The sequence below is a fragment of the Grampus griseus genome (genome assembly GCF_964374135.1).
Source record: "Grampus griseus genome assembly, chromosome: X".
In the NCBI taxonomy this organism is placed as follows: domain Eukaryota; kingdom Metazoa; phylum Chordata; class Mammalia; order Artiodactyla; family Delphinidae; genus Grampus; species Grampus griseus.
In genome coordinates, this window is record NC_138999.1 from 112,464,618 (window position 1) to 112,486,903 (window position 22,286).

At 40.0% G+C, this 22,286-nt stretch overlaps 1 pseudogene across 1 annotated transcript in view; it reads left to right on the plus strand.

The window, feature by feature from the left end:
- Positions 1 to 21,476, plus strand: part of LOC309817621 (olfactory receptor 13H1-like) — a 34,865-nt pseudogene extending 13,389 nt beyond the window's left edge. The window contains exon 2 of the transcript in view: positions 20,610 to 21,476. The product of the transcript in view is annotated as an olfactory receptor 13H1-like (transcript). The remainder of the gene's footprint in view (positions 1 to 20,609) is intronic.
- The last annotated feature ends 810 nt before the right edge of the window (positions 21,477 to 22,286 follow it).

A 22,286-nucleotide genomic window follows, 5' to 3' on the forward strand; every position in this document is an offset into this window, starting at 1 on the left:
AAACTGCAGCTCAGTTGGGTCACACAGCAAGTAAATAGTCAAATCAAAACTAAAATGCCCTTACTTCAGTATTCTTTCCTATGATTTACTCTGGTTCTTTCAGTTATAACTCAGCTACAGGAGAATACAATTATCCTGTATAAGAGTTGCATGCAATTTCACAAAAAGCAAAACCCAAAATTGGCACAGAGCTGCCCTTGGCACATTCTCGACTTCTGTTTATGATCAAGTCCTTTTTCAAGTTCCTTGAATTCTATTATCAGATCTTTAATTTCTACTGTATCTTTTACCCTCTTGTACCTAAGAAATTTTTCTCTAAAGACAAGAGATGTAGCCATAAAAAGAAACAAAACTGAGTTATTTGTAGTGAGGCGGATGGACCTAGAGTCTGTCATACAGAGTGAAGCAAGTCAGAAAGAAAAAGACAAACACCATATGCTAACACATATATATGGAATCTAAAAATTAAAAAATGGTTCTGATGAACCTAGGGGCAGGACAGGAATAAAGACGCAGACGTAGAGAATGGACTTGAGGACTTGGGGAGGGGGAAGGGTGAGATGGGACGAAGTGAGAGAGTGGCATGGACATATATACACTACCAAATGTAAAATAGATAGCTAGTGGGAAGCAGCTGCATAGCACAGGGAGATCAGCTCAGTGCTATGTGACCACCTAGAGGGGTGGGATAGGGAGGGTGGGAGGGAGGGAGACGCAAGAGAGAGGAGATATAGCGATATAGGTATACGTATAGCTGATTCACTTTGTTATACAGCAGAAACCAACACACCATTGTAAAGCAATTATACTCCAATAAAAATGTTAAAAAAAAGACAAGAGATGTTCAAGACCTGAAATCTGACTGTAAGCAAAATAATTTTGATTTTGTTACCTAGGCAAAGACAAGGGAAATGTTCTGTTTAGGGTTTGAGATGCCTGCCCTTGTGTCTGATGGCTTCTATCATCATTCTGGGCCAAGTAAACGCCTTAGCAAGTATAGAAGTTCCTTTGAAGAGCTGCACTTCACCATGAAAACACTCATTACAGACATGAAATCAAGGATAGCCACCCCAAACAAATCTCTATACAAAATACCCCCTTGTAATACAAATTATAAGGAGGGTGTGGTTCTGCGTCTTCAGGTTTGAATGCTGAGAGGATGAGGAGCTAAAAACAAGGCCTCATTAACCTAACCACAGCTATGAGAAGATCCAAAGGATTATAGAGTGGCATAAACTGTTTTTTTTTTTCTCCCTCTGGTGAAGTGAAGTTCTTCCTCATCATTCAGGCTTGCCCTTTTTCCAGTGCCTTCTTAGGATTACATCATGTTTGTCATACTTTCCTCCTTTTTCTCTTCATAGAAAGGATGATGATTTACCCAACTGAAGAAAATAATCCAAATGTGATGGAATTCATTCTGATGGGGCTCTCCAGACAGCCTGCATCTCAGCTCCTTCTTCTGGGCGATGTTGTTCATCTAATCTGTCACCTTGGTGGGTATATTCTCATCATTGTCATTATCTGGATTGATTCCCATCTTCACACCCCCCATGTACTTCTTTCTCAGCCAATTATCCTTCTTAGATATCTGCTAGTCTACAAGCTCCACACCCATGGTTCTGGTGAACTGCTGGAAGGACTTTCCCACTATATCCTATAGTGACTACTTTTTCCAAATGACGATCTCTCTTTACTTGGGAGTGATGGAGTGTTTCCTTCTTACTGTTATGGCCATGACAGGTTTATTGCCATCTCAGAATGCCTGCACAACAATGTTTGTATCTGGATGGTGGCAGGAGATTGGGCCAGTGCTTTCTTAATGGCTGTGATTCCTGTCCTAGTCACACCAATCCAATTTCGTGGCCACAATGTAGTTAACCATTTTACATGTGAGCTCCAAGTAATCTTCAAACCCACTTGCTCTCATATACTACTAAAGGAGATCCTAATGTTTGCTAGTGGTGTAGTAGTACTGTTCCTGCCTTTTGGGTTCACTGTGCTCTCTTATTTCCGTATTGCTGTGGCTGTCCTGAAGATCCACTCTGTAGAGGCCAGACACAAGGCCTTTTCTACCTGTGGCTCCCACTTGACTGTGGTCATAATTTACTATGGGAGAGCAATCAGTGTATATGTGCCCACACTCTCAATCTTCCCAGGATGAGGATAATATTGTTACATTGTTGTACGGGGCAGTAAAACCCATGCAGAACCCACTCATTTACATTCTGAGGAACAAGGATGTGAAAGATGCCCTAATGAAGGTGGTCAAAGGAAGGATAATGGTCTGATGGCCTTAGATATCTTGTCCTGCATCTCTGTCAATAAGTCACCAGTCTTTTGCTCTTTCACAATTGTCCACAAAGAAGAATTGAATAAAAGATGAACCTATCTCAGACCCAATCAAATGGGAGTCAGTTGTTTTTAAAGGACTCTTTTCCATGACAGTTTCATCTTTAAGAAAATGGATCTTGATAGTTCTCCAGTTTATGAATTTATTTCTAACTGATTATAATCGTTAGAAAAAGCAGGTGCTAGATCTTGGGGTAGAGTGGACAGTCCAGTCTCTGTGGTACCACATATGGAAGAGAACTGGTCTCTTATATACAAACTACACAGTATACTCTTGCTTATAAACTGTCCCTTCCCAAAGAAGAGATTGCCACAAACAATTGTGTTGCTAACTCACTAACAGCAACAAATTTCACACACTAGCTCTGAAGCAGCTAGGTAGCCATGCTGTTCACCTGATGGAATAAAAAGATGTGGCAGGAAGGCACGCTCTCCACATTCTCCCTGGTATGCCATTTATCTTGATATGTTTGCTACAACAAGTTTGTAATTTCCAGAGCCAGATGAGAATAACTTTTGGATCAGCCATTGCTTTGTTTTGCCTACCCTAGTACGTCCCTGCCTACATACAGAAATGAGAGTCCAGGAAGTAAAGGTAGAAATCTGTTTATCTTCCAGAAGCTTATACCACGAAAAGGACCAGATGACTACTGAAAAACTAAGACTAGAGGAATAAGAACTTTTAACAAGACTCAGATGTGCATACACTATCTAATCTAGGCAACTTCTATGGTACTGCTAAACTAACTTTCTCCAACTCCCTTCCTTCCTAAGGAGTTGGCCTGGCCTATTCAGTACTGGCTGAGTTGAATGGGTAAGGGTGTGGAATTAGGTTGTAAGGAAGTAGAGCTTCAATATATGTAGTATATATTTATATACTAAAAGCAACTGGGACAAGTTGGTGAGTCAAACCAATGTGCATAAGAAAAAGTGGAATTTCAGACACTTGAGAGAACACATATACTATAAAGAAAGGCAAGTCCATAGGGCTAGAGTCAGGGATTGATGTAAGGATCCCAAAGCAAAGCAGAGTGGGGCACAGGAACAGAGCCTAAAAAGTTAAGAAGATTGAAGTGAGTTGACTCAAAAGAACAGGTTAGTGTAGACTCCTGGTTTTCAAACTTTATGAATCACCTGGAGAATTTTGATGAAATGCAGATTCTGATTCAACAGGTCAGGGTTAGAATCTGAAATTCTGGATTTCTAGCAAGCTCCCAGGTGATTCTAACACTGCTAGTGTATAGACCACACATTTGAGTATCAAGAGTGCAGATAATTCCATCTAGAAAACACTGATATGGTAATGTGGATATCAAGTAACACTTGAATGGGGATAGTGGAGAGAAAATTTACATGCATAACGTCACACAGAAATCGTTAAACATTTAGACATTTTGTTTTATAATTCTTATGTTTTCCTATAACACTGAGAATAAAGAAAAAGTTTTTCACAGAGAACACATTTCTGCCTTAGATATCATTCAGAACTCTATAGCTTACATGACAATGACTCAGTGATGCTTTTCTTAATCTTTAATGATGTTGTTTACAAAATGACATCTAAACTGAGACTTCCGCAGAGGATAATGAGACATTTGCTGCATAGACAGGGGTTTGTAAGCTATATTTTTGGCATTAGACTGGAAAGGACAGAGCAGTGGCCCAGGAACCTAACATCATAAATAAGAAATTCAACCACCCTGAAGCCAACGTTACTGCATTTGTATCATATGCAAAATTTAAGGCAAATCATATAAAGAGCTTTATTCTCCTAAGCACTAAAGATAATTTCTTATAATAATAACTAGCATTTGCATAACATTTACACATTGTTTTCACATATATTATCATATTTCATACTCATAGCAAATCTATGAGGTAGAGAAGGCAAAAATAGTAGGCTTTTATTCAGAATAGAAAAGAGAATCAGAGAAGTCAGATGACTCACTAAGGGCACAATTTACAGTCAGGTATCCTGACTAATAATCCAGTGTAGTTTCTATTGTACATTTAACAGTGCGTCTTAAAGTAAATTGTTGAAGGTGAACTCCTGATCGTCACTCATTTTGGTGGCACGTTCAAGCTTTCTCATCAAATAGGTGAAGAAATTAATGTGTCATAGAGTGAAATGCTAAACCAAGAAGCATGGGGTCTGTATTAGGAGTATATTACTTGTTTCACTCCACCTACCAGGGTCATCAAGTGTAGAAATGTTGACTTTCCTGTCAATTTCTGTGTCATTCCCTGTCTTTGAAACACTTCTTTCCACATAGCGAGTTTTACTTTGCCCTCCTGCCTACATACAAAGTCCCACTCCAATTTCAAGCTTGAACTTAGGCAAGGGTTATGCAGGAAACTCTAAATACTTTTGTGATTCAATATCAGGACATACAGCTTGTATTCCATACCTGACCCAGTGCACCAGTTGACCTCCATTACCTTTTTTCCAATTAAATCTTTGGGTCATGGTCAAATATCTAGCACTCTCGGTCCTCTAGGACTCATGAGTAGTCTTACTCTTGCAAGTAGTGTTCCCTCCATCCTTCCAGAAACTAGAATCCTACCTGACCTGGAGTACAACTTTATGATATCAAAATTCCTGAGTGATGATTACATGCATAGTCTACTGAATACAGTACCCAGTACCCATACACAATGAATTTCTGATCACCAGGTCCCATATACATGTCTGGATAAGATTTCATTACCACTAAATCCCTGATTCTGACTGCTGATCTGTATCCTCTATTGTTTGTTTTGGCCATGCTTGCCTAAATCATATCTTATATACAAGGTCTTATCTCATACCACTACCCTGATTTGAGGCACAGTATTTATGTGCAGTTGTTGTATTGGGAGTACAATTCCAGAGAACAAGAATGAGGGAATGGATAATGAATCAAAGGAACAGGGAAAGCCAATTCAAGGATGTGTTACTGAGCTGACCTCAACTAAGTGAGACTGTTTGCTTAATCTCATTGGATTTTTCAAGAAGTTGTATAAACTCAATCCTATTCATGGGTGAAAACAAGATGGATGAATTTAGCCACCATCTCCTATCTCCCAATGGATAAAAGGTTCATTCATCAGTCATTCATGCTTTCAGATTGTATATATATAGGCATCAGTGACGGTCTTATAGTAGTGTTCACTGGTAAATCCCAGCCCAGGAGTTGAGAGGCGTACAAAGAGGGTATGAGGTATTGTCAGGTTGCACCTGCATGAAGTATGTTGGAATCCACACAGCTGATTGTCATAATGACAGGTAAAATAATATACAGGTGAAGCCAAGATGTACAAAAGAGATGCTAATATATCCCAACACCTGAGGATGTTCTTGTCTCCCTGTGCCAGATCCACCCAAATGCCTGAGTAGTATTCAAATTCTTGTCCTTTTGTTGATACATCTAGCATCCTTAATTAGCCCATGTCTAGCCATATCAAATTTCTATGTTTGGTTACAAATAACAATAGGCAAAACCAAATGGGAAGAACATTTCACCATGGGGAAAACAGTATGAAAAAATCAGCTGGAAACATAAACTCAGTACCCGCTTAGTGAGATAGACCAAGTTTTTGGATGGATTCTACTTTATAAAGGAGGTACCTGACAGCCAAAAGCAAACGGCCCATTTCACAAGCCTGAATGACTTCAAGGATGTAGTGGAAAAGTGTTTGTCAAAGACCAGTACATAAAATGGTGCTGGTAGTGGTAAAATTTTTACCAGTCTATGTTGAAATGAAAAGAAATGAAAGCAAAGTAATGAGCTGTTCATAACTAGATTCATTTCAAAGAGTGTTCTAAGCCAGTTTACTGAAGCACTGCTCATAATAGCAAAAGGTTAAAAATAATCAAATGTCCATTAATAAAAGGCTATTAAGCAAATTTGGTAAACCTATACAACGGACTACTATGCAGACATGAAAAGAATTAGGAATCTCTTTATGTATTGACATGGAATGCTTTTAAAGATATCATTTTTAAGGCTTCCCTGGTGGCGCAGTGGTTGAGAGTCCACCTGCCGATGCAGGGGACACGGGTTCGTGCCCCGGTCCAGGAGGGTCCCGCATGCCGCATGGTACTTTCTTTTAGGTCTTCTTTATACCAAACGGGTCCAAATTGAGATTATGTCCTACGGCAGGGATTGCTAGTTATCTACCCCATTATCCATTCTCCCAATCTTCTTTGGTAATAGATCACCAAATTTTATTTAGGTAGCAACATATTTAGCTAAAAAACAAACAAACAAACAAAAAACTACAACTCCCAACTTCCCCTGAATCTAGGTGACAAAATTCTTATCAATGAAATATAAGTAAAAATGTTGTGGTATATTTTTAGAAAGCCCTAAAAAGGAGAAAATGAGTCCTCCTTATTTTCCTCTTCCTCTATCCTGATGTTTAGAATGTAAATGTGATATCTAGAGTTCTACCAAGCTTCTTGCTCTATGAGAATGAGGGAAGAATGTTTACCTGGAAGGAATGCAAGTCCATAAATATTGTAGAACTACCAGAGCTTTTCTGGACTTCTCATCTTCAGTTATCTATTATGTGAGGTACAAAAAATCATCCATCTTTTTTAACCACTATATATTAAGTTTTCTGTCTCTTGAAGCTGAAACTGATTCTGACTGATACATGGTCCCTTCCAGTTTGTCACGTCCATTTGAAAATAACTAAGCCTTACCCCACAATGTTTCAATACTCAACATGCCTAACTAATTATACCTCTCCATATAGGTATGGTACATGGATATTTACAACATTGCAATCCTAACTGTACTGTTCATTCCTTTACTGCCTACATACCAATTTCTTATTATGCATCGTATACTTGGAGATTATTGCTTTATATTGATTTCATTCTCTACCCCAAACCATAAAGGGAGAGGATATACCATGGCATGGGTGAAACATGACTTCTACTAGACAACTAGAGCAGAAGATATTAGTAAGAGCAAGTTCAAACTCATGAACACTGTCACAAATCATTATCTAGAGTAATAACTGCCAAAGCTCTATCTATAGCTCAGACATCTCTTCTGAGCTCCAGTTACATGTGTTCTCGAAAAATGGACATGTATCTACCTCAAAGCTCCACAGACAACCCACATGGAACCATTCCAAATCAGAAAGCTTCATATTTCCCCTAAAATCTCCCCTTCCTCTTGTTTTCTGGATGTCATTTAATGGTGCCACCATCCATCTGAGAGACTTCCTATAATCTTCCTCCTCCCTCACTACACAATCCAATCATCTTTGAAGCTTTGCCTATTCTACTTCTGTGATAAATCTCAAGTTCATCCCTAGTCTTTCATCCACTGTCTCTCTCTTAATTCCAGCACTCATCATTTCTTGCTTTGACTATTGCAATGACTTCAGACATGGTCTCCTCAACAATCCACTGCAACTAGGCTCCACACTATAGTGTCACCCATCTTTCCAAGACATGTCAGAGCATGTCACTCTCTTGTTTAAAAATCCTCAATGATATTTAGTCACATGGAGGCAAAAAGCTAGATTAAATATCTGATATTAATATATCAGTTTGATATTAAATATATCAGTTTGATATTAAATATATCAGTTTGATATTAAATATCAGTGTGACATTTAAGACTTTCTGAGATCTGGACCCAGCTCACATGGGTGTCCTGACTTGCTAATCCAACCACACAAACTGATTACCATTCCCATAAACACTTTATTCTTCTACAGTTCTGTGCATAGGATTGACGTGGTCTCTGTAAAATGTTTGTGTACTGAACTAGTAAGCTATCCAACCCTGAAAGCCCAACAAAACTGTATCCTTTAATATGAGCCTTCTTCATTTAACTTTTATCTCTAGACCTGGAAAGTGAATCCCTTCTTTATCAGTGCCCCCACACACAAATCTATATTTGCCTATTTTGTACATGTCTTATACTTTGTACATGACTACAATGTAGCACTCTTTCCATGTGGTTGCAGGTCTTAGAAAGCAAGAGACAATGACATCCATATGAGCCAGCACCAGGACATATCCTTTGCTGTATGAACTTCTGCAGAGGCTCACATGAATGTGGGGCCTCCAGAGATCCACAGAACAGCTTGCAACAATAAGAAGTCTACCTCTATGCTTGTATCCTTCTCACTCTACTAATTCAAGGGACTCTCTCTTATTCAGAAGCATCAACAGCCCATTTACCTCCTCCTCAGGCCTTGCATCACCCAAGCTTTTGTTGGGTGGGACTGAGGCCCTTCTTCCAGGTGTCCCTCAGTGGCAACTTGGCCCCCTAAGAGATGAGATGAGTCTGACCAGCCAGGATTGCAATATAGCTGACCCTTCCCAACCACTAAGGACACTCTGTTCACAGCTTCTCGGCCTGAAAAGTCTCAAGTGGCTGGAACCTACTCATTGTCACTAAATTCAAGCTTTCAGAAGAAATATTGGCTGGAACTTTGTGTCTTCATCTTTTTTTTCTCTTTTTAGAAATATAACATCTCTGTCTAATAGCACTCTTTCATCCCTAAGCCTAGAGTCAAGTGGAACAAACGCAGAGAAGTTGTCCTATTTTCTGCGCAGTTAAGAAATGGGGAATTCAATATGTGTTTACAATGATAGCAACATTAAAATAGCTCATGCTACATTGCCAAGTGAAGGATAACAGACATAAACACTGTCTTTTAAAAGATTATTTTAGAAGAAAAAGTATGAATCGAATCATTTAGTGAAGTACTGTTTGAACAGATGGTGTGATTAACAGCTAACATGTAAGCCATCTTGGGAGCTTATGGAAAAGTAAACAAATGGAGCTAAAAAGAAATCACTTCATCCCCCAAAAGCGTCTTTCATTCATTTTACTGGGAAAATTGGAAAGTCTGTGTTTTGAAGGCTGTGTTTCTTTGGGGGATGTAGGAGTGAGCAGGGAGGGTCTCTTTAGAGCAAGACCACATCCATGCCAGGTTCAGTTCTGAATTTGCTTCCTGAGGGATGAGATGGGTCAGAGCAGTCAAACCCCCAGCAAAGCTGACCCTTGGAACCACTAAGGACACTCTTCACCTTTGCTTGTCTTGGAAGACCTCGTGTGCAAGGGGTGAAGAGAAGGGAATTAAGAGTTGAGAACCAATTACGTAAGAGGCACTCTGCCAGGACCATCACACACACTCTTTCCTCTAAGGCCAGCTCACAATGGCCCTAGGAGTCACATGTTATAAGGCCAATTTCCCAATCGGGAAATTGACATCGGAAAAGGGGGAAACCATCTCCTAAGACCACGTAGCTACTTCCTTTGTGGAGCTGCCATTGAAACTGTTGAGTTTCAGAGCTCTTAGGAGAGGCAGCTGATTACAGAGAGAAGAGCACTGACCAGGACATCTGGAGATACAGGTATGAAAGTCTCCTCTGCTAGCTACTGCCTTAGGGGCAGACTCTATTCCTTTCTGGGCTGCAATTTCTCCATCTTTAAAATGTGGGCAGGGACTTCCCTGGTGGTTCAGTGGTTAAGAATCCACCTGCTGATGCAGGGGACGCAGGTTCAATCCCTGGTCCTGGAAGATCCCACATGCTGCGGAGCAGCTAAGCCCGTGCACCACAACAACTGAGCCTGCACTCTAGAGCCCATGAGCCACAACTACTGGCCCCGTGTACCACAACTACTGAAGCCTGCGCGCCTAGAGCGCGTGCTCCACAACATGAGAAGCCACCGCAATGAGAAGCCCGTGCACCACAACAAAGAGTAACCCCTGCTCCCCACAGCTAGAGAAAGCCTACGCGCAGCAACGAAGACACAACACAGTCAAAAAAACTTTTTTTAATAATAAAATAAAATGTGGGCACTGTATCAGATGGGCTCCAAAGTCCTCATTTGGATACGAAAATCATATCAGAATATCACACCGGCTTCCCAGCCCCATTCCTGACCTTCATCAACTGACATGAGGAAGAAACCTTGCACATTGGTACAGCTCTAGCCTTTGTGCCACCGCCCACTTAGACAAATCTCCAGGTATTGGCCGACCCTTGACAGAGCCCTTTCCCTACTGCCTTCACCACAGAACATTCCATTAGTGACGGCCCACTACAGGTTGCCCAAGTGTTCTTTCATTTATCTAATATCTGTGGGTGTGTAGTAACATTCCACACCCTGTGCTACATATGGTGGAAAGGAAACAACGGTGGGCAGGAAGGACACAGTGTCTCTCCTCCCAAAATTAGACCCAGAGTTGGAGACACACGAGTGCACAGATAATAAAAATATAGAGGCGTGAGTGTGAACATAAGAAAAGGAACCAGATTTCTTCCTGAGGAGTCAAGGTAGGCTGCCCCAAGGTAGTGATGTTGGCACCAAATTAATACGTGTTTTATCATCCATCCAGATATTTAGAATCATCCAGGTGACTACCACAGATTTGCTGGCCTTTCATCCTGGCATTCGGTACCACTTAGACCCACATGTTGGATTCCCAGGCCATTTAGAACCAAAAGTTGCCAAGAGGCAATGAAATCTTTTATGTTTCCAAAGATAGAGAATTAATTAAGGAGGAAAGCAACTTTAGCGTTAATAATCTAGAAATAAGCTCTTTCTCTTGGGCCTGTTCTTGTAAATACTCCTGAACTCTTTCATGTGAACAGCCTTCTAATTGCATCTCTGGGACCTAATCCTGGAGGGTTTGAACTGATTTCCCTTTGCAACTTTAAAACCTTTGATACTGTGTCCCCTGGCAGGTGCGATTCCACTCCTTCCCTGGCCGTTTTAATAAATGGACTTTGGAGAGTTCCTCTCCTCATTTACTAAAGGTGCTGCTGCCTTTGAGTTACATTTGGAATTCACTTCAGGTCTCTATGAAATGGAAAGGAAAAACCTACTGCTACTGCATGTTCTGTGTTCATACATGACACTGCTCAGCCCAAGGATTCTTTCCTGGTGTGGAAGGATCCACTGGGACACTGCTCCAGGTCAACAGAAGAAAGAAATTCCTATAACACCTCAGATGCCTCTCTGCAAGGATACCTACCACTTTGCCCCTCACCTTATAGTTACTTGTGTCCAAGGGTCACCCCTCCCCTGCGCAAGTCAGCTGTGAGTCCCTGTAGGCAACAACAGTGTTTTGGGTTTCCTGGGGTGCTATGTGCCAAGGGCCAATACCTTGTATGAGGAGGTGCTCATCCAATATTTGGCCAACATCCAAATTTCCAATGTTGCTTTATTGGTCTCTAGATACTGGTTTTTTATCCATGTCTGCAAAACCTAGTATAATTTTTTTACATCTTTATTGGAGTATTATTTCTTTACAATGGCCTGCCATAATTCATTCTCAAAGTCAGCCATCTTCATTCTTTTCCATATGGCATCAATATTGCTTCATTTTTTTACAGGGTGCTAAAAGTTATACTCTAAACTCCTTAATCCAGAGGAGTTTTCTGTTTTTTTAAAAAACATTATATCTGTTCATCTCCAGTAATTTTCATAAAATCTGACTTCTGGGCTTAGGGACCATATGCTTCTCCTGGAGGAGAAAGGAATGGTATAATTGGTTCTTTAATTTACCACACTGGACCGTTCTTTAGGGTACAATCCAATCAAGGGCCAACAAGGGTAAATAAAGGATTGTAATAATTCTTTCTAAGTTTATAAAGAATTTATTTTTACTATTCTTACATTTATTTTCTATGAAAAACTTTATATTGACTTCTTTATTGGTTAAAAAATCAAATGTTATTTACCATGATTTTTGATGGTCTATTTCACATGGACCATAAGAAACCAAACATACCTGAAATCAAAGAGCAAGAAGAGTCCTTAACAATTGTCTACTGCCATGGGAAAATGCTTGAGTGGGAAACAGGTCCCAGCATTTTCTACAGTTTGACATAATGACTGTGAAAATAGGCATAGGAGTAGGGAAAGAGCCCAAATGTTGTTAATGACCATGACTGAACAGTACAATTCTCTGTGGTTTTAGTTCAATTACCTACAGTTTTCTGTGGCTTTCATGTTTTCTCTTTTGATTGGAAAAAAATGTTGATTAAAAAGAGTAATTGTCCAGTGAGAGTCACTTTCTTTACACAGGAGAAATGAAAGTCCCGGGTGTTCCGGCACAACCAGGACAAGAAATCTGGCCACAGGACATCTAGAGTAAGCTGTTCCTTGACTTGAGATTTGGCAGACATAGAATTCCATTTTTCAATTACTCTAGAATTTCAGTAAAATAAGAATTCTATGCATTTGAAAACCTGGCACTCATTCTAGAGTCAAGTAGGAAACGTAGTTTTACATAAGCAATGGATATGCTTACTAGACTTCCACTCTCTTTTAGATGGAACAGTCATTTGGACTCGTCGTCTTACAGGGACCCCCTTGCCCTGCTCTAGTTTCTCTTCTCAGTCATTTGCTCTACCCAACTGCCCATTGCCAACAGTGGCTTCAGTCATCCAAGGATGCTCATAACCTCTGGTGCAAAAGGAGATTAGACTGTTTTGGTAAAGGGCTGCCAATGCTCTGGATATGAATTAGTTTCAGTGAAAGGAATCTGAACTTTTACATGAGGGGTGCTAATTCCTGCTAATTGCTATCACCTCATAATTAGATTGGCAGACATTTCACTCCAGGGACAGGGGATATGAAAACTGGTAGGTTTAAAAGCAGCCTTCTCAGAGGATTCTGAGCCTGGGGACTGTGAGATCAACGGCATGTTTCCAGGCCTTAGTTCTATGAGGGATTCAGAGGGCACAGACGACCACAAATTAGTGCTGTTAGCCACAGGACACAAGACCTCCAGATGCCTGAGGGACTACTATTTGCAGTGACCTGTAGGGCACAGGTAATCTCCAATTAGTATAATGCAAAAAGCAAATGCAAGGTAGCAGCTAGGCTATTGGATAGGATTTCAAGAATAATCACCATCCCTTCTAGACCAGCAGTTGGCAAAACTGCAGCATGAGAGCCCAAACCGGCCCACTGCCTGTTTTTGTAGGTAAAGTTTTATTACAGTACAACCATGCCCATTCTTTTTCATAATCCCTGTAGCTACTTTTGTGCTACAATGATAGAGGTGAGCAGTTGCAACAGAGACCTATGGCCTCCAAAATCTAAAATATTCCTGATGACAGAAAAACTTAGCCAACCCCTGTTCTAGATCATAAAAGAAAAAAGTTGGAAGAAATAATCCTGAAAGGAAGCCAAGATAAAAGGGAGTTAAAGAAATCCCAACCTACAGTGTTGAAGCTTAGTAATAAAAGAGATTAACATAGAGAAGGAAGGTCGGGGAAAACTGTATATTCCTGGACTGTGTATGAGGATATTTCTATAAGGGTGATTCTGGATCATCTAAGCTGATGTTGGCAAACTACACCCTGCCAGTCAAACCTGGCTCACCATGTGTTTTTGTAATTGAAGTTTCATTGGAACACAATCACACCCAGTCATTTATATATTTTCTATGACTGTAGCATCATTACAAAAAAAGAATTCAGTAACTGTCTAAGACATTTAACTCTTCATTTATACTCAAGCCCCCTCCTCTTCTGGTCTTTCCCAAATTGTAAGACCTCTGAATCAGCTTTAAGGGCTCTTTTTCTCCATGCTAGATTTGCCGACTGTTCTCCAGCTGTTCCAGCCTCATTTCCAGTCTTATCATCCATTATTCCCAGTAATCTGCAAGGACGAATAAAAGGGGCTTTATCTTCAGGCAATATTTTCGCTTCATGATTACATGCCATATCCCAAATCATGAGCAACAGAGTATACCTGAAGTTTTAAAATTTAGTATCTGCTTAAACAAAATTTTCCTAACGTATTGATTAATGAATTAATGCTATGTTGGAAGGTCTCCAGTGACATGCCCAGGGCCATGTTTTGTCCAACATTTTAATCAAATGATCTCGATAAAAACCCAGAAGGCACATTTGTCAAATTTTTGATGACACAAAGAAAGTAAGAAGTGCTTAGGTAAAGTTTCAGATACCAGAATTAGCATTCAAAAAGACCTCAAAAGGAAGGGAATTCTGAGCTAAACTGAACAAGAATGAGCATTGCTTAGCAAATGGTCAAGTTGAGCCTTGAGGTTGAAAGAAAATCAGCTTTACAGTTACAGGAAGTGGACTAACTGGTTTGAGAGTAGTTTGTGTGGAAAAATCAGGGCTAGTGGACTTACTTCCTTGCTAAGCATAATACTACTAAAAATAGCTGGCTATCCTAGGATGACTTATTAGAAGAATGCTGCCACAATCTGTAGTTTCTCCATAATGGACATTGGTCATCCCATGTTTTCAGAAGGGTGTCTGGTTCAAAGGGCCACTCTTCAAGAGTACACGGGGGAAAAAATCAAGTATATTCTCAGGAGTAGTACTGGGTTTGTGATTGAGAGGTCTTAGAACTAACTATATCATCTAAGTTGAGATGGAAGGACTACAGAATGCTTAACTTGGAAAAAAATACTCCGTGAGGTTAGTGTCATTAGTGAGTTTCTACGGTAATACTAAGTCCCACACAGGGTTTGAAGGGTTTCCTAGGACGTGAGACTTTCAAGTGGTAAAACCAAGCAAGTTTGGGACAAGCCAGGATGATTGGTTACCCTACACTATGCTTCAGCCACACTTATCTGCTATCTATTCAGCAAACAGTTAAACCTGTTCTTGCCCTAGAGTCTTAGCACTTGCTGTTCCCTCTCCCTGGAACTCTCTTCACCTAAATTTTCACATAGTTCCTTTGTGTTCTTTTGTTTATTTTTTTATTTTTGCTGTGCTGGGTCTTCGTTTCTGTGCGAGGGCTTTCTCTAGTTGCGGCGAGCGGGGGCCACTCCTCATCGCCGTGCGCGGGCCTCTCACTGTCGTGGCCTCTCCCGTTGCGGAGCACAGGCTCCGGACGCGCAGGCTCAGCGGCCATGGCTCACGGGCCCAGCTGCTCCGCGGCATGTGGGATCTTCCCGGATCGGGGCACGAACCCGTGTCCCCTGCATCGGCAGGCGGACTCTCAACCACTGCGCCACCAGATAAGCCCCCTGGCAGGAGTTCTTTAGACCCAACCAAGTTGTCAATTACTTGCCGCGCAGTCTTAATTTGGATGTTTGGTGGTCGTCTGGGTGGATGTTTTCAAGCCCAAAGAGATAGAGCAGTAGGAGAATGAGAAAGACTGAGAGGAAAAAGCCTTGGCCTCAGTGCGCTTCTTCGCGGCCAGAGAACTGGTCTCTGCCAGATCCTGCAGGCGACGTCAGCTGCCACTTAACGGGCTACTTGAATCTCCATGGCTCAGGATAAGGCCCAGCCACCCTTCAGAGGGGAGCCATAGCCCAATAGGCGGATCGAGATTATGGCCTTGGAGGCCCCGCATTGGGTGCCAGAAAAGATGTTGCAGGAAAGAGAGTGGGGTGCCAGAGGATGGTCACATCCCAAGTCATGTCTGAGTCCCTGGGATGGCCGCCCAGTGTGGGTTCTTGGCTTTGTGCAGGCAAGGATTCAAGAGCAAGACGTAGTAAAGTGAAAGAAGGTTTATTCAGGGAGATACACGCTCCATAGACAGAGTGTGGGCCATCTTGGAAGGCAAGAGCCTTTGTGTCCTTTTGATCTCAACTCAAACATTACCTTCCTTGAAAGCTAACATTTATTGTATAATAACAATCTTGTTCCAGCACTCTCTTTCATATCACTCTGTTTCTTTCATAACCGTTATTACTATATCAATTGCTTTATTTGCTACTTCTTGTTCTCACTATCATCCCAATAGAGTATAAGTCAAATAAGAAGGTAAGCCTTGTCTCTTTTGGTTCATTGTTGTATCCTCAGCAACTTTAACAGAACTGGACACATGGTATGAACTCAATAAATATTTGTTGAATGGACAAATGAATGATTCTGCCTGACTATAAAGCCTATATTGAATTCTCTCATAGACACACCAAAAAGCTCTGAGAAAAATATCCACAAGATAAATAAAATCCAGGTACTTAGTAAACTTTCAGACTAGGCCACACAGATCAGGACGCTATAGGGATGGGTCTAGTAGAATCTGACTACAAGGCAAGAAAGCTGCTGTCAATTAGGCCTTATGAGATTGCTACGTAAGTACTCTACACCCAGGAGATCTGAGTCTGGGCTGTTTGCATGTTGTGTGCTGTGCTCTTGAAGTGGAAAAGGTCTATTTTCACCTTAAATCTCATGATTCTCTGCCTCTGGTCAAACTATCATCAGAGCCTTTAAGAAATTTGAAATTAAAAGATTGAGAGAAAAGATATCTATGGTCTCATAGCCAACTTCCCTTTTGGAAATATTGGCTATAGACTTTCTTTCTATTATGAACTCCCAGATGATATGGTTATTTTCTCCCAAGATTCTGGTCCATTCCATCATAATTAAGTCCACAGCATCATTTCCCCTCAATGCTTCTTTAACCTTCTGAGAAATGAAATTGTCAGCAAGGCAAATACCAAATTTATAAGATGCCTTGCTTTTACCAGACTGAGACTTCCATCAAATGCCTGGACAGCTGAAGCTTTCCATTCCTACTGTAGCTTGCCTCTATGCCAGTTCTGTAATCTTCATTAGGGAAGCATCAACCATGTCCTCCATGAAATATTTCCCTGATGGCACTGCAATTTCTTTCAATTTGTACGCTACTACAAATGTTCATCATCTTATTCTCCTTCACATTTTGTGAATTTCCACATAGGTTTAATATATTTTTTTATATATGGGTGTGAGAAGGTCCCTAGGATAGAATCACACAGAAAATTCTTGAGGAATGGGTATCTCACATAAGCAGAACCTTACCATCAACCCTCTGTGGAAGGAGTGACCCACAAAAGCCTGATATGAAGTGACTATCTGGGTGAAAGTTCTCCTTTTCTGTTGTCTTTCTACAGAGCACTGCTCTATCAATCAATACATTTTTTTGCACCAAGAAATTGACAAGTAAAAACTTCAGGAAAAAAATTGTTCAGGGTCAGATAGCCAAAAACAGATAGTATGATTAAATGCAATATAAAAATACCTGAATGGAAAAATCCACTTAGTGAAAGTGACATCAAGAGCTTTTATTTCAGCAAAATCTTTCAAGAGTTTCCTCTGTGCAAGGTAGAGTTCCAAAGAAAACGGAGATGACTCAGATATGGTCGCTAAATCAAGGAGCTCACAGCTTCCAAAATGTACACTCAGACTTACTTCCATTATACAGGGTCAAAAGTCCCTCAAGTTAAAAACAAAACTAAATAAAAATTGAACTCACAATCATACTTGGGAGAGAATTGGATTGACAAACATAGCATATCTTTGGAAGACCCAGTAAACACAAAATTAAGTTATACAATCATACTATGATGTACATTTTAATCCCCAAATTTCCTCAATATAAATTCTTAATAGCACTACCTGAACATTTAACTTGCTATCAGAAGAGAAAGTAAATGAAGAACTGCCCAAACAGAAGAAAGCTTCTCCTTGAGGAAAACCAGCCCTGGTTCCCGACCACCACCATATTTACTGACCAGAATCATTGCTATAGGGAACAGTCACTGAAATGCTCATTAACCAAGTTAGGAGGAAAGTGAACATTATTTTAATGAGCTAAATATAGCAGATGTCTCCTCCTCCTTATTCGTTTTCTCTCTCCCTATTTGCATTAGGCCACTTAATTACAAAGCAGGGATATCTCCTAAATCCCCAAAGTGGAAACTGTTCTTCAAGTCTGAGGTTATAAGTTCTTAAACCCACCACAAGATTATCCAAATTTCCAAAGTTCCTTCTTGCATTTGAAGTGTGGCTTCTTTTAATACTACCTAAATATTTTTGGTCTGTAAGTAGACTATACACTTTTGGCAAACACCAATACTTTAAAAATATCTCAATGTATTCAGAAAGGACATCTCCTCAATTTATTTTTCTGTGGCTGGGAACAAAGTAACAGAATTTTGGACACCTCTAGAAGAAATATCATTCTAATATTTGCACAGGCAAAGAAAAACTGCATGTCGTGAACTGGCAACTATATTATTATTATAAGGCTAGAAAATGAATTTTTTTATTGTTTTTTAGACACCAACCTTTCATGGTAGCCTTATTACAAGCCAACTCTGTGTAAATAAAAGAAAAAGATATTTAACAAGTAGAAATAAATGTGCACGATTCACCAGCATAGTTAACTCAAGATTTTCCAACCTTATAACCACAACCGATAGGAAGATTTATCACCACAGCTGCCTGTGTTAAACCTCTTTTCCTTGCAGTTGAAGGAATCAAATTTCTTCTTGGAGATTAGTCATTTGTGGGGGTGTCGCCAACTGCAAAATGCTTCTGTTATGAATGAGGTGCACTTCTCTGTTACTGTCCTCCAGCCCTAAGTCAGTGAATAATTTTCATCTCTTTATATGTCTTTTCCCACCTACCATCAGGAACAAATTTTAATGACTTACACAGTCAACCTTTCTTTAGTTGTTACTCAAACTGAAAACTTCAGATGGTATTGTTTCTGGTAACATGATAACCTTACAAGGAAAGGTAGGATGAAATAACATTTCGGCACATGCTTACAAGGATGAAATCTAAGCTGAAGGAAAGGTCTATGTGGGGTGTGAAAGTGGGAAGGGAGCTAAAGTTTCTTGGGTGGTATAATTGTGCCAGGCACTGTGTTAGGTTCTTTATAGAAATAATCTTATCTAATTCTTGGAACAGTCCTGCCAGAGGCTAGGTGACATTCCCATTTCACGTATGAGAAAACTGAATTTCTCAAGATTATGCAGCTTGTTAGAGGCTGAACCAGAATTTAGACTTTGATCCAGCTGACTCCCTTGCTTTTGATCTGTATTTCAACATTCTGCCTATTAAGCATGAAGAATTACCTAATTATATGCAGCACTAATATAACTATACAATAAGGAGAGATTTGATTCTGTGTCTAAATAAGAAATCTTTTTTTAACATCTTTATTGGAGAATAATTGCTTTACAATGTGTTAGTTTCTGCTTTATAACAAAGTGAATCAGCTATACATATACATATATCTCCATATTTCTTCCCTCTTGCGTCTCCCTCCCTCCCACCCTCCCTATCCCACCCCTCTAGGTGGTCACAAAGCACCGAGCTGATCTCCCTGTGCTATGCGGCTGCTTCCCACTAGCTATTTTATATTTGGTAGTGTATATATGTCCATGCCACTTAAAGCCAAAGGAGTCTTCAATGGGTCATCTGTTTTACTCCCTACTGAAAGCATATAAAACTGACAGGGCTCTGTCTTTTCCTTTCTTTTATTTTTAAACACTTCTGGAAACATGCATTCCAAAATTTGCCTTGTCCCTCTTCACAATTTCTGGTAACTGTTGTCTTCATGAAATCCTTTTATCTAATAAGATTTTCCCATCACCCTTTAAGCTCTTGTTTGGAACTATATGGAGATGGGAGGATCTGCACATAGTAAGTTTCTGTCATTTGAAAACGGATGTCAGAACAATTAAACAGAGTGAGATTTCAATAAATCCACCAGTTGCTTGGTTTATTTCATGTCATTTTGGCTAGTGATGTTTTTCCATTGAATTGACTGATAGCTTTAGCTACATATACACTGTCTAATTTAACATGCATAGGTGGTTTTAATATGACATATAAGAACAACAACCAAAAAAAAAAAAAGGTTGAAAAGCAAAGAAGTATTTGAAGTATTTCAAGCAGTCACAACTGGATCATTGAGCTTAAACTTAAAACTTATTACTTGCTGAGTAATATTCCAAGTAATAATTTTCAAGTTTAAGCTCAATGATCCAGTTGTAAAAAAAAATTATTACTTGCTAATTAATGAACCAGCCTAAATAAATTCGACTATAAACGAGCATTTTAGGTGGGGAGATGTAGCATATTTGCCTCTTTTTTTTTTGGTCAAGAATAAAGTCAATCATCTAGCTACGCCCCTTTATGAGAGTAATAATTCTGTTTAACCCACTGTTAATGATTGTCTTACTTAATCAAATATAAGTATCTAACAGTCCAAACAACTTAATAAGCCTTTCCTGATATACGGTTCTACAAGACAGGAAAGCAAAGAGAAAACCTATATTTCCACCATTGGATACTTGAACAGCTGAGTCTAACCCAGTAAAACAAATGACACACAATAATCAGAGCTGCAGAACAGGAATTCTTAACAGGCTATTGAGATGCTACTCTTCTTATTTTCCTCATGTGGGTGACATTATGTTTTGTCTTCTTTCCTAGTACTTGAGACAATTAAATGGGCAGTCTAAAGAGAGGCAATGCCTCTGAGGGGACTGAATTCATCCTTGTTGGATTTTCCCAACAGCCTCAAATCCAGGCTGCCTTCTTCTTAGGACTGCTGTTTTTCCAGCTGGTCACAATGTTTGGGAACAACCTATTGTTGTTGTAGTGAGATGGGATTCTCAACTTCATACCCCTATGTATTTTCTTCTCAGTAATTTATCCTTCCTTGATATCTGTTACTCCACTAGCTCGGAGCCATATATGTTGGCCCAATGCTTCAGGGACTTCTGCATCATTTCCTATACCAGCTGTTATGCCCAGATGACCACATCCCTCTTTCTGGGGATGACAGTGTCTCCTTGCTATCATGGCTTATGGCAGGTTTGTTGCAATCTCCAATCCCCTGCGTTACACCATCATTATGAACAACCGGGTTTGCATACAGTTGGCCTTGGAAACCTGGGCCAGTGCCTTCTTAGTAGCAGTCACACCAATCATTGCAATCCCTGCTCGTTATTGTGGGCATAATATCATCAACCATTCTACCTGTGAGATTCAGGCCCTGCTGAAGCTTGTCTGCTCAGACACCCCTGTCAGTCTAATTCTGGGTCTGGTTATCAGTGTGTTCACACTGCCTCTGCCATTCACCTTCATCCTCATTTCCTACTTTTGCACTGTTGTTGCCATGCTGAAGATCCGTTCTGCGGAGGCCAGACTTAACACCTTCTCCACTTGTGGATCCCATGTAACTGTGGTCACTGTATTTTATGGGACAGTCATCTAAATGTACCTGAAACCTCAGTCAAAGGAATATCAGGAAGAAGACAAAGTCATCTCAATATTTTATGAAGCAGTTACCCCCATGTTAAATGCCCTCATTTATACTCTGAGAAATAAGGATGTAAACGGTGCACTTAGGAAGTTAGCCAAAGGAAATGAAAAATCCTAATGGCTCTCTTTATAAGCCTCTCCAATGTGCAAGAATAAAAATGGAAACTCAGCCCATAAAATTTCAATTTATGTTTTTAAAAACAAACAACAACAACGAAAATCTTAGCAAGCATTCTTTCCGTGGTCATCACTAGGCACTCATCAAGTCTACCGTGAATGTTAACATTTTGTCAAGCCATATTAAGAGCTAAAGCCATGAATGTGTGCAAAATAGTTCACAAAGAGAATAATAGTAGTAGGTAGGCAAAGGTGACTGCTACAGCCATAGTAGCCCATCAGGAAGAAGTTTCTCTTCTGGGATATAAACCACAAGATTTTTGCAACCAAACATCTTTGTATTTGCCACACAAGATAGATAGAATTCATATATAGGACAGTGGTTATGCAACCATAATATAGCATTTGCTCCTCACATCACATTTTATAGATGTCTGACCCAATTTTGAACCTAATAGACAAATGACCTCTCACTTCCCACATTTAGGTGATAATATCTCATGCCAAGAAATATCTTTTGTTTGTAAAACACTTTATCATTTAAAAAGTGTTTTTAAATAAATTATTCTAGTTTATACTTATAATTTCTTATTTTAAAATAGTTTCCATATTATACATATTAATAAATATTTTCTCAACCAACATTTGTTTCTGAAAACATTAAATTTCCATCATATCAATTTCTTTTTTTTTTTTTTTTTTTGCAGTACGCGGGCCTCTCACTGTTGCAGCCTCTCGCGTTGCAGAGCACAGGCTCCGGACGCGCAGGCTCAGCGGCCATGGCTCACGGGCCCAGCCGCTCCGCGGCATG